The 12,792-nt window shown below is 34.5% G+C and overlaps 1 long non-coding RNA gene across 1 annotated transcript; it reads left to right on the forward strand.

Moving 5' to 3' along the window:
* The first annotated feature begins 3,378 nt into the window (after positions 1-3,378).
* On the forward strand, positions 3,379-4,997 carry LOC143631564 (uncharacterized). The gene is made up of 3 exons (XR_013153387.1): positions 3,379-3,845; positions 4,457-4,516; positions 4,762-4,997. It is a non-coding gene; the product is annotated as an uncharacterized LOC143631564 (long non-coding RNA).
* The last annotated feature ends 7,795 nt before the right edge of the window (positions 4,998-12,792 follow it).

Genomic DNA, 12,792 nt, shown 5'->3' on the forward strand with positions numbered 1-12,792 from the left:
CATAATATTAGTGACTAGCTTGCCAAAACTCACGGCACAAACACAAATGCCACGGCTCCGTGAGTTTTCAATGGCTCATTATGGGATTTTTAAAATTTTTTTTGACCTAAATTAAGAATATTTCTCCTCATTGGCATGTTTTATGAATTTTTCCGTAAACAAAACTTTGTTTGAAAAACATATTGATTTTAAAAAATTCGATTAGTAATATAATCATTGTCTATGTGGAGGCTAGGTACACAACGTTATTTCATGTGGGTCATGCACCCCTTTCAACGACATTGAACACCACTTATGATTCTTAACCACTTTAGACAATCACGTTATATAATCAAAAGCATTATCCATATCGACTTTTTTTTTTATTTTTAATACTTTGAAACATTCACTTCACTAAAGTATATACAGTAATTAATTTTTTAATTTTCATAATAATTGGCATTTTAAACAAGTTAAAGGACTTCTATAAGTTAAAAAGTTTTAAGAGTTTTACATATCAACGTCTTTTGTGTCCAGTAAACTAAGAAAATTTTCTTACAGGGTTGAAAAATTTTTAGGTCAGTATTCAATAAATATCGCTACTAACATTTTCTCGATTTCGGTTCGGCCGTTGGGGGGGGGGGGGGGTGGGGGGGAGTCGTTCTCGAAATTTCACAGGGTTATTTGTCGTTCTCAAAATTCCACAAGGGCCAATGTCAAAATTTGACAGTGGTCGGTCGAGAATTTAACACATATATACTACTAAATTTTTTTCAAATAGGGGTCGGCCAAGCCCCTCCTTAAAGAGCACGACTGACACTGTTTGTGTTGTGTCGTCAGACACGTAGCAAAATATTTCAGACATCAGAACTCAAGCTGTTGGTGGACCGTCTGTGTCGTCGCCGCTAGTCCCCAGCGGGTGCCTCGTCATTGACACGTGTCACTCATTATCGATTAATCAACCCCCTTATGTCACGTTCTGGTTGTTTGCTTCGGGGCTAAGCTACGAAGTGTCGACATGTGGCTAGCGGTACGATGCCCTTGCTATTCCCTAGTAGACCGTTGAGGAAATCAACGGCGCTTCGCCAGATGAAGTTCATCAAAATTTACTTTTTAGTCACTGGACTTATAATATTGACATATCTGGTATTTTTAATAATAATAAATAAATATAATAAAAGAATCCAACTACAATAGAGACGCATGTAAGTGGGCAACAATCTGCACCGCCACCCCTCTTTTGAATGACAAAACCTATCCTACCGAGAACAAAGTTATCGTTCTTCGGAGTCGTTGAGTTACTATGCACGACCCGCTGAACTCTTTTCACAAACGTAAAAACATCTGGTATGATGTTACATTTTAAGCCTTAGGGTCTGATACCAAATATAAGATGTGGGAGATCCTATTTCAACCCATTCGATCTAGAACAAAATAAAGAAAATAAGTAAGAGATGTAACCATAAAAACTAAATTCATATATTGTCACACCCCGACTTAGGGCCTAGGTGTGTGACCAATAGTTAATACCTGTTTTGTAAATATATCAGAGTTGCGGGTTTAGTTTTAGCGAAAGACTTTGATTATAATAAAATATTAATTTATTTTGAAAACTTCCTGGATAATATCCAAGTATTTGATTTATAATTATCGTTCAATCTTGTTTGTAATATTTTAATAATTTAAAACTGAGCCATATCTACCTTGCGAGCATTTAACTCCATGAATGGCTATAATTCATTGCTTTCTGTGCTAATCTGTTTCCCTAAAATGTGGGGAAAACACGTCAGCGATATGCAGGTAAATCGTTGACTCTAAAAATATTCAAATTACCGTTACAATACAAATATAGTTTTCTTGTACAAGTTCAGCAGAAAGTATTTCATTTCTGGTATATGTACGACTACCCTACACACAAAAAAGTTCTTCGAGCCACGTAGCTGCTATTGAAGAAATGGTTATGATTGTTAGCCCGCGGCTATGTAGCCTTCGATTGTTTAGGCTAAACAGTTATTTTTGGATCCAGACACGTGTAATCGGTCTGAGTTTGTCACACACTTAGGGCTTAGGCGTATGACCAATAGTTGGTACCTGTTTTGTTAATATATCAAAGTTGCGGTTTATTTTAGCGAAAAACTTTGGTTATAATAAAATATTAATTTATTTGAAAACTTCTTGGATAATAAATACCCGAGTTTTTGATTTATAAATCATGTTTAAATCTTGTTTATAATATTTTAATAACTTGAAACTGAGCCATCTATACCTTGCGAGCATTTAACTCCATGAGTGACTATAATTCCTTGCTACATGTGCTAATCTGTTTCCTTGAAATGTGGGGGGGGGGGGGGGAATACGTCAGCGATATGCTGGTGAATAAAATATTTAAATTACAGTTACAATACATATATAGTTTTCTGTACATGCTCATCAGAAAGTATTTCATTCCTGGGATTTGTACCACTTCCCTACACACACAAAAGTGTTCCCCGAGCCACGTAGCCTCTAATGGAGAACTAATTGTGACTGTTAGCCCGCCCACGTGGCCTTTAGGCTAGACAGTTATGTATGGATCTAGACACATGTGTTACCGGTCCAAGTTGCTTTGATTTTCTATCTTGTATTATAACTTTTTAGAGATCACGTAATCTCATGTAAACGCTGATCGACTCTTTAAGATAAAGAACCCGTTCATCTTATAGAGTATAAATAAGTTTTGACTGTTTTGTAAAGGTTTAATGTCACACCCTTACTTAAGACCTAGGCGTGTGACTCAATAGTTGTTACCATATTATATATATATATTTAAAATGCATTCACGGCTCCTCTCATATGTTCTACTGTAGATCAATTGTATATATTTTCTTGCAGAATGTACAACATCTTAATGCCTCAACTCCTTGCAACGTGTACACGTTCACTAGCCACGCGTCCTTCCCAGCCTCATCTTTCATTCCATCAGTATCACTAATCTATACACCTCTTCCTTCTTTTGATTTTGATTTCAACTGCATCAAGAAACACATTTTTCAGCCACTGAAAGCTTCTTTATTCTACACATAACCGACGAAAAGCTTCCCGACAACCAGTCCCTTCTACCGTGCGACCAAGCCCCGACCACAAACAGTGACTGTTCTTCAATCACAGTCGTAACCAGATTCTTCTATTCCTTACGTTATTTGTATGAACCCTAATTTTCTAACCATGATGTCCTTGCTTATTAATAGGTTTGGTTTTTGAATTGAGGATATTTTGGTCTTGACTTTACACTAAACACACACATCAATAATTGAAGTGAACAGTGCACACCAAACATGATATACCAATAGAGAAAATAATAATTTTCTTTATAAAGCATGGATTGGTACGAGTCTGCTTTAATTTGTTAAGGTAATTGAGTGGTGATTCTTTAATTTTTGTTTTAAAAGGATTTAGTGGCTTTCGTGCAAATCGCAATCCTTTGCCTTTTGATGTTCATCTCCACCATGGTTTGTCATTTGCTTGATTCTTTATATTGTATTTTCCATCTTATGTAGGTACGTTTGGATTCGTCATCTGCCCTTGCATTCGCGTTTCAGGTAGGTTTCATTTGGAAATCGTTTATCTTTAAATTGGGGTCTTTTTTTGCATTTTGATAATGGTTTGTGAGGACTGGATTCGCGATCCAAAGGGTACCGGGATCATGTTCGTATCATGTTTTGGTACGAATGATCTAGATCTAAAATTGTGTACGTTTAAGCGAACCACGTAATTATGCTGTGTAGTACGACGTATGTGAATAATCTGTCATTCGTTACTTAAATGCAGGCTACTTGCAAATGAGGGGATAAATGCTGAGCAACTGCTACCTTAGTTGAAGCCTGAAGGTATAGAAAATTACAAATTCTATTGATTTCTATTTTATACTCTAAAATCAGAGTAACAGAAATTGAAAAACGTTAAACGGCCCATTAATGGGATATTGATTTAGTTATTATAGGTGTTAAGTAAACGATGAAACTTGAACTTTTATTAAACAAATAGAAGAAAGTCAACTGAGTATTCAAAGTTACTTTCTGAAAGTTAAAATTGAAGTTAAGAATGTACAACATTATGTACGCATGAATGAAGTCATAAAAGTGAATGTATTGGTGAAATCTTTTCTCTAAAATTGTGTCTTTGAGTGAGGTGATAACAAAACTATCCCAAACAGACCAATCTCTAATGTTACAAAGTATATCGAATCTTCTAAATAGAATAATGAATCATTATTGTTTTAAGTTACGTAAGTCTAGATTTGTTATTTTGTTGTTAACCTTCTTTTGACGTCTCTGTGTCTTTGTAAGTATTAGATTGTTTTTTGTCTTTGTGTGTTCCTATTTGCTCTTACTATATGGTTTTTATGTTGGGTCAAGTAATATTACAGTTTCCACAGTTGTTTCGTCTTTTTTGTTTATTTTGCATTGTTTGATTCTTTTTGGGTGTTAAAATTGTGCAGTGCTTTTCCTTGCTTTCCTTCGCCTGGTCGTCAAGGTCACCATCATCTGTATTCTTTGAGGTAATTTCTATTATGGTGGTTTGAATATTAGCATGTTAATCGTAGTGGTAGGTAGCGACAAACAAGTGGTAGTAGTAGTAGTTAAGAGTAGAAAGTGTTCGTTTGGGCATTTTAATTTCAGTTCTGTAGGTCGACTCTTCAAAACCTTAATGTGTTTTAACGCTGTTACGTTTGTGTTTGAATCTTTAAAACGTTAATGTGTTTGAAACCTACTTACTCTAATCCGGAAATTATTGGATCGTTAGGTCTATTTGTGGCATTCCTGGAAGGTTCAAATTACAGGTGGCGTGTTTATATTTTTGAAAGAACGATTCAAATGACATGTGCGTTGATGGATGGTTATGATGTTTGAAGCATGAGACATGATTTCTTTTATTAGATAAAAAAACTACTATCGTAGGGATTTCGGACTATGTTAATCTTTTCGTTTCATTTTATCTATGTGTTTAGGGACCTCGGATTCTATTAGATATTTCGTAATATTTTGAACTTACCTATGTAAACGTGCTACTTAACTTCTGATTCACCAATGAAATGGTTGTTGCATAATACGAATGTTTAACAAAAACAAAACATACCAACAACTCGGTCCGCGACAACGCGCGGGTTCGATTACTAGTTTGTATAAAAATCAGAGTTACGTTTAATTAGCGGAAGTTTTATAAAATATAAGGATTAAAGTTGTAAATATTTACATAAACAAAAGACGGGATTATAAAAGATTCCCGTTAAGTTTCAAAAGATTACTTGTTTTTGTTACAAACCATATTTATATGTATTCAAGTTTACAAAAGAAAATCCGAGCCATCGGATTAAATATAGCACTTCGACGCATCTAAGTGCTAATCTTGTTCACCTGTAAAATGTAAGAAAATATCGTTGCTGGTGAACACGTTGACGCTAAAATATTTTCTTATACTTTATTACCCTTCGAGACTACGCCTGCCTCGGCCCATTGTGGCTTAGGAATAACAAAGTTAAAACAACACATTTATAAATTCGAGCCACTACGCTAGGTCACCTCAGCAAACACCGCAGCATTAAACTTAGTTAAGTACCCGTAAATATACACAACGGTCGTACTCCTTGCAGGAGAGCGTCCTAGTCCTACGACCAAGGGTGGTGCGGCGTGCCCACCGCGTAGTACCACATATGTATGGATCCAGACACACGTATACCACAGCCTGAGGGCTAGGCTTATACTCTTATTTATAATGGTTTTAGGAACACATAGTTCCTTGTAAACAATTTTCATATAACATGTTTGACTCATTGGAAAACAAGTTTATAATAGTTTGGGGGCCTATTCACCTTTTCGCTTTGGGATCGGCTTCAACACCATCTGAGGGTCTTTCCCTTGCTATCTTGCACCTATAGTATGAGTATAGCCTTCTCTTTTGGATCAGCTTCAATACACTGTCCGAGGGTCTTTCTCTCTTCTTTGTTATCTCGCACCTATAGTACGAGTATAACTTTTTGTTAGTCGGATATACAATCCGGATTAAGACCTTTAGTCTTATTTTATATCTCTATCTCGATGAACCTTTAGTTCATATATTTCTTTTACTTGAAAACCTTTAGTTTAAAAGTAAATTATAAACCTTTAGTTTGTATAAAAACCCGACGTTTCTTCTTCTCAAAGAAACGTATTCTTTTTCTTTTATTATTTAAGAATACTCATTATTACTTAAATAATAATTTCATAACAAAGAATATAATCATATATACTTTCACACACATATATTTGTCAATTCTCATATTCTTATCTCTTTTCTTTGTTATGATTGTATTTCTTTTCTTTTATCGAGGTATCGAGTATAACCTCGACTTAAGGCTTAAGTCTTCAATATAATATTATATTATATTCATTTTTCGTTACGCCTAACCTTGTTGGCGTTTAGAAACCCTAGGAACTCGAGTAGCACTCCAACGCCGCTTCTCTTTCTCGGTCAATTTGGACACGCCAAAGACAACACCAATCTTTGAGAATTATCGACACGTCTTTCGAGAACAACACCTTTCTTGGTCGTATGTGGGTGGAGGGTGGCACGCACTTCGAGGAACGTTGACACGGAAATCAAGGAATCGGGGCACGGAAATCGAGGTATTATGGTACGTTTTACGAGACGGATCGAATATATGGTTTATATATTCTAAAGAGAGGCTAGAGATATGATTTGTATGTGTGTTTTGGTGTAAGATTAGCTGAACCCGTGGCCTTCTATTTATAGGCAAATTTTGGAGCCCATCGCGTATCGTGATGTAGGCTTAGCCAGTCACCATGTAGACCTGCCACGTGGCGACACGTGGCAGGCGTTGTGCCGCGTGGCGACACGTGGCGGACGTGTTGCCACGTGGCAACACGTGGCGGACGTGTTGCCACGTCGCGACACGTGGCGGCAGACGGTGCCACCGTGTGCCACGTAGCACACGTGTTACAACCTGTCAGACCACGTCATCGCGATACGCGATGACGTAGGTTCAACAAGCGATCGCGTATGGCTTGTCCTTTTGTCCCGTCGCGTATCGCGATAGGGCAAGAAAACAGAATTTTTGATTTAAACCCTAAGGTTTGGAAATATGGCATAATTGGTCCCTTGACTTTGGAAAATTGACATTTTGAACTCGAAAATTCTCGATGTTACATTTAACGTATTCACCTGTGATTGTCTGTTCTAAATGATGTGGTGATCTCGTTTGAAAACATTTGTGAATGAATGATGATTAACCTATGATAAAATAGGTTTATATAAATATCCGGATCATCTCTTGATCCAGCTACAGACCTTCAATCTGGTTTTGATAATTTTAAACCTTGATTGATCATTTGTTTGAATAAAATATTCAATTCTAAGTCTCTCTTTATTTACCAATCACATACTGAGTTTTCTTCATGAAAAACATCTATAATTTGTTTTTTCTTCAAGAAGAAACGTTCATTGACTGCTACCTTTGAATGTAAAATCTTATGTTTCTTAATCATGAAGAAACACTTTTTACTATATTCCTTTATAAAATGTTACGTTTCTTAATCGTGAAGAAACTATATATCCTCATGAATGTAAAATTCGGGGTTTCTTAATTGTAAATAAACATTACTATAATCTTTTGTATGTTTAAAGCTTATGTAAACATAAATATGATTAAGGTTTGGGCTATACCACTGACTATGGTCTAAGCCATATAATAATAAAATTATGACTTAGGTAGAACCCCTTTCTTACATGGGTATTTGTAGTTTATATGTCTAAGCTTGTACGAGCAGTACTTCTACTCTAAGTCGCGTACTGGGGCTTAAATTGTACGAGCAGTACTTCTATATGTCTAAGCTTGTGCTGAGTCATCATAGTACATCGTGTATCGCGATGACCTTTGTTCTAGGCTCATCGCGTAGCGCGATGGGTTCCTGAATTCAATTTTTCACTTTTGATCCCTTGTCTTAGGTAACTTGTCACGTCTTGGTCTTACTTTCATTTTTCAAAAACAATAAGGCGGCTCGCATCGCGTGCGAAGTTCAAAGTGTGCCATCAAAGCGCCACATTGCGCCCATCGCCCATACCCGTGCGCGTCCGGTGCTTCACACCCTCTGCTATAACCACTAGGATGCATGCTAGACATAAAAGAATATTACTATGGAAACTCCTCTCTTCATAAAGAGCTTCCAAATCTTTCTTACTTTCCATTTGGAATGAGTTTTATCTTTCTTATTTATACCCATGTGGAATGCTTCCACTTTCTTCCATATTTCTATGTGTGATGGATTCTTTTCCTCATTTTCTTAGTATGGGATGAACTTCTTTATGGAATATTTTTTTTATTTCCTTATTTCTTTTTATTTCCTTTTTTAAAATTTCCCATTACTTATTTTCACGAATAATTTTGATTCTTCAGCTTCAATAAATTACCAAATTTGGATCGAAATTTTGGGGATGTTACAGAGTTGCTTTTAATTTTTTAGTTTTATTATAACGTTTTAGAGATCACGTAATTTCATGTAAACATTGATTGACTCTTTAAGATAAACAACCCGTTCATCTTATAGTGTAAATATATTTTTACTGTTTGTAAAGGTACCTGTGATTGTCTGTTTTGAATGATGTGGTGATCTTGCTTGAAAACCTTTGTGAATGAATGATGATTATCCTATAATAAAATAGGTTTATATAAATATTCGGATCGTATTTACGTTTGAAAACCTTTAATTATACTCCTTTCATATTTACGTTTCTTAATTGTGAAGAAACATTTGATTATATCCTCTGTATGTAAAAACTTGCATTTCTTAATCTTAAAGAAATAATATTTTAGCCATAACCTCATGTATAAAATTTTATGTTTTTTAATTTATAAAGAAACATTATTTTAACTATATCCTTTGTGTGTGTGTGTATATATATACATATATATATATATTCGATTAAGGTCTAGGCTATACCCCTGACTAGGGTCTAAGCCATGATATAATAATAACTTAAATAACTTAAACATAGTATCTACCTTAACGCAAGAACTCGGAATGCCAATAATAATAATAAAAAGAGAGCGACAAGTCGTTGCCAGGGCTTTGGAACTTCGTTTCTTGTACGTACTTCGAGAAAATGAGTCGTTGATTGGCCGGGAAAGTTGGGCATGAGTCTCTAGGTTAAGTGTGTGAATATGGAGGTGTTTTTGGGATGAAGATGCTCAATACCAAGCCCCCTATTTATAGGAGAAAATTGGCTCCTTCGAGTGACGCTAAGATCTCCTTAAGTCGGTTACTATTTGTTGATCTTAGAGTAGCGCTAACATCTCTAAGCTAAGATCTTAGCGCGACGCTAAGATCTTAAAGATCAAACTTTTCATTTTCAGTCATTGAACTTTATTGATTCGGCATTTTTGGTTTATTCTATGATGGATTTTACTTTCCTTATTTATACCCATGTGAGATGGATTTATTTCCTTATCAAATTTTCTCTTTTACTTATTTTAAGAATATTTTTGATGCTTCAGCTTTTCTAAGTTGTCAAACTTGGTTCGAAATTTTGGGGTTGTTACATATATTGATTTATCGTCTTGTTTACTAACTCGAAGACTTCCATTTTATAACCCTAATTCTGAACTGGTGTGACTTTTTGAAACATCACAACGTTTCACCAAGTTAACCAGTTTCTAACTTTGGTTTCTAACATACATAGTTACATAGGGGTGTTCATCGGATCGGATAATGAATTATTCGGTTTATTAAGTTCGGGTTTTTTGGATTTGAAAATTTGAGGACCCTATCCGAAATCCGATCCTATCCGAATTAGCAATATACCTATCCGATCCGAAGCTATCCGAATTAGCAATATACCTATTGATATTAGATAATATCCAAATAATCCGAAATTATCCGAATAATCCGAATTAACCTAAAAAGGTTTCCTAATTTTTTGTTCATAACATTTAATAGTTTAGATTTACAATAAATATACAATCCGGAAAATTCTTATTAGTCTTTAACACAAATTTAAAGTTCAAACTTCAAATATTAGTCTAATAAAATATGCCAGAATGAAAAATATCACTAAAAACATGTTATTTATTCGGATTAAACGGATATCCGAATAATCCGAACAATTCGAATTTTTTAAAATTCCATATCCGAATCCGATCTGAATCTGAATTAGTTATTCGGATATTCGGATTGATCCGATCCGAATAAGAATTCAGATCGGTTTATTTCGGTTTCGGTTTGTTGGGAATTTCGGTTTAAGAGCGTTACGTGGCGTGCAAGGTTAAGTAACAAGATTTAAGGAGTGGATAATTATAAACAATTAAATGTGCTTAGATTTAATTGTTAGTATAATTATTATGTCATATTACTTAGAAATCTTTGTTGTAGTCTAAACGTAATATGTTAGATTATAAATAACCGTGCTTTGGGGTTAGAGATTGTAATTGGGTAAATGAGTTTTGTGAGTATTGAACGTTAAAAAATTTTAAAATAGTTTTTATCTGTTAGAAAACGGTTATAAGATTGTTCTTGAGTCGTTAACTCAATTTCTTTTAACCCATTTTACCTCCTCTACTAGCATAAATAGATATTGGGTTTGTTGGGTTGATTACACCGCTTCCTGAGCTTCCCAGGACGCAAAACAAAAATGTAAAAACTGCTCACAATTTCTCTACCCTCAAAAACGCAAAAGTGGCATCCTTAAGTGCTTAAAGTAGCGTTGGTGTTGGTGTGTCCTCAACTGAACCAATCGTGGTAAGATTCACCCAACAAACCGAAATCGTAAAGTTTGGGCGTTTTTCGATAAGTGCGAAATGTTGAACAAAGTGTATAAGACTCGATGCAAGAACTGTAGAACTTTTCTCAAACCTAAATCGAACTTCACAATTACAATCGGGGGAGGCATTTGGAATTTTGACATCGTGATGGCTCGTGAGAGGATGAAATAATCTTTCATTCAAGTAGGCTTGCCATTTAATCACTTTGACAACCCGCGTTTGACAGTTGATTCAACAAATGCTCCAACCATGCTATCATAACATAAGTCCCACTACTTTAAAAGGCGGTTGTTTAAAAATTTGGAAAACAACCAAAAAAATATTTATATATTTTAGGTTTTAAAATTTGGAAACCAATATTAACTTAACTACGAATGTTTGGTTAACACCACATGGTTTACAATAATCGTTCCTTTGTGTAAACACGTTAATCTCAACACGTGGAAAATGTTGAAGCGTACGATTAGGTTTGAATTATTTGTATATCCTCACACCACGGAAAAAATTATTTTATATTTTAAATAGTGTTATACAAACTTATAAGTTACAATATAAACTTTTTTCCATATCTTTTTGATAAAGCGCTAAAGAACACCGCCTTAGTTTAAAAATAACATCGCCTCAATTCAAAAATGTTTGATAGTGCATTAAGACAAAGCAAGAACCTAGAATCATCAGGATTTAATTAAAAAAGAAATTGTATTAGGCTTGCCGCATAACGAAAAGTCAAGGCTTTTTCCTCGGTTGGTTTGGATTAAGTTTAAAAGTTAAATGATTTGCATGAAGTTTTTAAAACCACGGCTACTTATTTATTGGGAATTTATTATCCACAAGTCTTTTTGTGTTTCACCAATTATGGTTGATTTGTGCCAAATTAAATGATATATGACAAATGCTGCACATTAAGACAAAGAAAGAACCTAAAATCGTCAGGATTTAATTCAAATTTTTTTTATAATAGGCTTGCCGCATAACGAAAAGTCAAGGCGTTTTCCTTAGTTGGTATGGATTAAGTTTAACAGTTAAATGATTTGCATGAAGTTTTTAAAACCACGACTACTTATTTATTGGGAATTTATTATCCCACAAGTCTTTTTGTGTTTCACCAATTATATTTGATTTGTGTCAAATTAAATGATATATGACAAATGCTTGATAGTGCATTAAGACAAAGAAAGAACCTAGAATCGTCAGGATTTAATTCAAAAAAATTTTATAATAGGCTTGCCGCATAACGAAAAGTCAATGCTTTTTCCTCAGTTGGTTTGGATTAAGTTTAAAAGTTACATGATTTGCATGAAGTTTTTAAAACCACGGTTACTTATTTATTGGTAATTTATTATCCCACAATTCTTTTGGTGTTTCACCAATTATGGTTGATTTGTGCCAAATTAAATGATCTATAACAAATGCTTGATAGTGCAGTAAGACAAAGAAAGAACCTAGAATTGTCTGGATTCAATTCAAATTTTTTTTCTAATAGGCTTGCCGTATAACGAAAAGTCAAGGCTTTTTCCTCAGTTGGTTTGAATTAAGTTCAAACTAGGGATAATTATTAGTTTGAACTAATAAGGTTTATCTAGGAGTTTGTTCATGTATTTATTTATTAGAATGAGTTTAGTATAAATAGATGGTTAGACATATTTTATTTGTGTACTTTCTTTGATTGATAATAAAAGAGAGTCGAATGAGTTTGTTCAATCTCGTGTTTGTGTGTTCGATCAAGGATCATCCTAGTTACCTTCTGCCATAGATAGTTGATGAGAGAGAGCATATGTTCATGGGTTCAACTTGTTAGCGTAATATGTTGTGTATAACTTATCAAATAAAGTAGCGGAATGGTCAATTACAAATATGATTTTGGTCACAACAAATACGATTTGTGTCTGTTATAGTCTAAAAAAAATCGACTAAAATGGTCACCTGTCTTTTTAAACTGAACTAATTAAATAGAGTAAAAGTAATATACACTTAACAAGAAATAAAATACCACATTTCCTTTAATTTCTATCAATACAAGTATC

The sequence above is a fragment of the Bidens hawaiensis genome, unplaced genomic scaffold (genome assembly GCF_021521415.1).
Source record: "Bidens hawaiensis isolate Kalapana, Puna unplaced genomic scaffold, B.hawaiensis_p1.1 tig00000512_1, whole genome shotgun sequence".
Classification (NCBI taxonomy): domain Eukaryota; kingdom Viridiplantae; phylum Streptophyta; class Magnoliopsida; order Asterales; family Asteraceae; genus Bidens; species Bidens hawaiensis.